Below are 2,500 nucleotides of genomic sequence, written 5' to 3' on the forward strand. Positions count from 1 at the left end.
CGTCAGGTACTAACTACTAACTGCGTACAGGTACTAACTACTGCGCTACAGGTACTACTACTACTACTTACAGGTACTATTACTGCGTAAGGTACTAACTACTTCGCGTACAGGTACATACTGCGTACAGGTACTACTACTGCGTACAGGCATTAAACTACTGCATACAGGTACTACCTACTGCGTACAAGGTCTACTACTGCTACAGGTACTACTCTGCGTAGCAGGTACTGTTACTGTGCGTACAGTACTACTACTGCGTACAGGCCATTTACTACTGCGTTACAGGTAAAACTACTAACGGTACAGGTAACTACTTACTGCGTAACAGGCATTACTACTGCGTACAGGTACTAACTAACTATGCGTACAAGTACTACACTACTGCGTACAAGTTACTACTGCGTACAGGTACTACTAACTGCGTACAAGGTTACTACTGACTAGCGTACAGGTCTATTACTGCGAGTACAAATACTAACTACTACTACGTACAGGTACTATTACTGCGTACAAGTACTACTACTACTGCGTACAGGTACTACTACTGTGTACAGGTACTACTACTGTGTACAGGTACTACTACTTGCGTATCAGGTACTACTACTTGCGTACAGGTATTACTTACTGCGTACGGTACTATTACTGCGTACAGGACTATACTGCGTACAGGTACTATTACTGCGTACGAAGGTAACTACTACTGCGTACAGGTACTATTACTTGCGTACAGAAGTACTACTACTACTGCGTACAGGTACTACTACTGCGTACAGGTACTACTACTGCGTACAGGTACTACTACTGCGTACGGTACTACTACTACGCGTAACAGTGTACTACTACTACTAACTGCGTACAGGTATACTACTACTACTGCGTCAGGTACTACTACTACTAACTGCGTACAGGCATTACTTACTGCGTACACGGTACTACTATGCGTACAGGTACTACTAACTGCTACTAGCGTACAGGTACATTAACTGCCGTAACAGGTATACCTACTACTGCGTACAGGTACTACTACTACTGCGTACAGGTACTACTACTACTGCGTACAGGTACTACTACTACTACTGCGTACAGGTACTACTACTACTGCGTACAGGTACTACTACTACTACTGCGTACAGGTACTATTACTGCGTACAGGTACTACTACTACTGCGTACAGGTACTACTACTACTGCGTACAGGTACTACTACTACTACTGCGTACAGGTACTTACTACTACTGCTACAGGTTACTACTACTACTCTGCGTACAGGTCTATACTAACTGCGTACAGGTTACTACTACTACTCTGCGTACAGGTACTACTACTACTCTGCGTACACGGCATTACTACTGCGTACAGACTACTCTACTATAGCGTCAGGTACTACTACTACTACTGCGTACAGGTACTACTACTGCGTACAGGTACTATTACTGCGTACAAGTACTACTACTGCGTACAGGTACTATTACTGCGTACAAGTACTACTACTACTGCGTACAGGTACTCAACTACTACTGTGACAGGTACTACTAACTGGTGTACAGGTACTACTATGCGGTACAGGTACTACTACTGCGTAACAGGTACATTACTGCGTACGGTACTATTACCGCGTACAGGTACTAATTATGCGTACAGGTACTATTACTGCGTAAACCAGGTACTAATTACTGCGTACAGTACGTACTACTGCGTACAGGTATATTACTGCGTACAAGTACTACTACTAACTGCGTACAGGTCTACTACTACTCGCGTACAGGTAACTACTACTTGCGAAAGGTACTACTCTACTGCGTACAGGTACTACTACTACCTGGCCGTACAGGTACTACTAATAACTACTGCCGTACAGGTACTACTTACTGCGTACACAGTACTACTACTGCGTACAGGTACTACTAAATGCTAACTGCGTACAGGTACTATACTGCGTACAGGACTACTACTACTGCGTACAGGTACTACTATACTGCGTACAGGTACTACTACACTACTTGCGTACAGGTACTACTCTACTGGCGTACAGGGTACTACTGACTACTGCGTACAGGATACTACTACTCTGCGTACAGGTCTATACTGCTACAGGTACTACTACTACTGCGTACAGGTAACTACTACTACTGTTACAGGTACTACTACTGCGTACAGGACTACTACTACTACTGAGCGTACAGTACTACTACTGCGTACAGTACTATTACTGCGTACAGGTAACTACACTGCGTACAGGTACTACTACTACTGCGTCAGGCTTTACTGCGTACAGTACTATACGCGTAAAAGTACTACTACTACTGCGGTACAGGTACTATACTACTGCGTACAGTACTACTACTAACTGCGTACAGGTACTACTACTGCCAGGTACTACTACTCTACTGCGTACAGGTAACTACTACTACTACTGCGTACAGGTACTACTTACTGGTACAGGTACTACTACATGCGTCAGGGTATACTACTACTGCGTACAGACTTTACTGCGTACA

General features: G+C 44.0%; 1 protein-coding gene across 1 annotated transcript in view; it reads left to right on the top strand.

Moving 5' to 3' along the window:
• The window catches only part of LOC110169110 (uncharacterized), a 70,668-nt gene that overhangs the window by 54,384 nt on the left and 13,784 nt on the right, over window positions 1-2,500 (top strand). The gene's annotated exons all lie outside the window — the stretch shown is intronic.

The sequence above is a fragment of the Boleophthalmus pectinirostris genome, unplaced genomic scaffold (genome assembly GCF_026225935.1).
Source record: "Boleophthalmus pectinirostris isolate CB_2022bp ecotype Guang Dong unplaced genomic scaffold, ASM2622593v1 HiC_scaffold_1, whole genome shotgun sequence".
Taxonomy (NCBI): domain Eukaryota; kingdom Metazoa; phylum Chordata; class Actinopteri; order Gobiiformes; family Gobiidae; genus Boleophthalmus; species Boleophthalmus pectinirostris.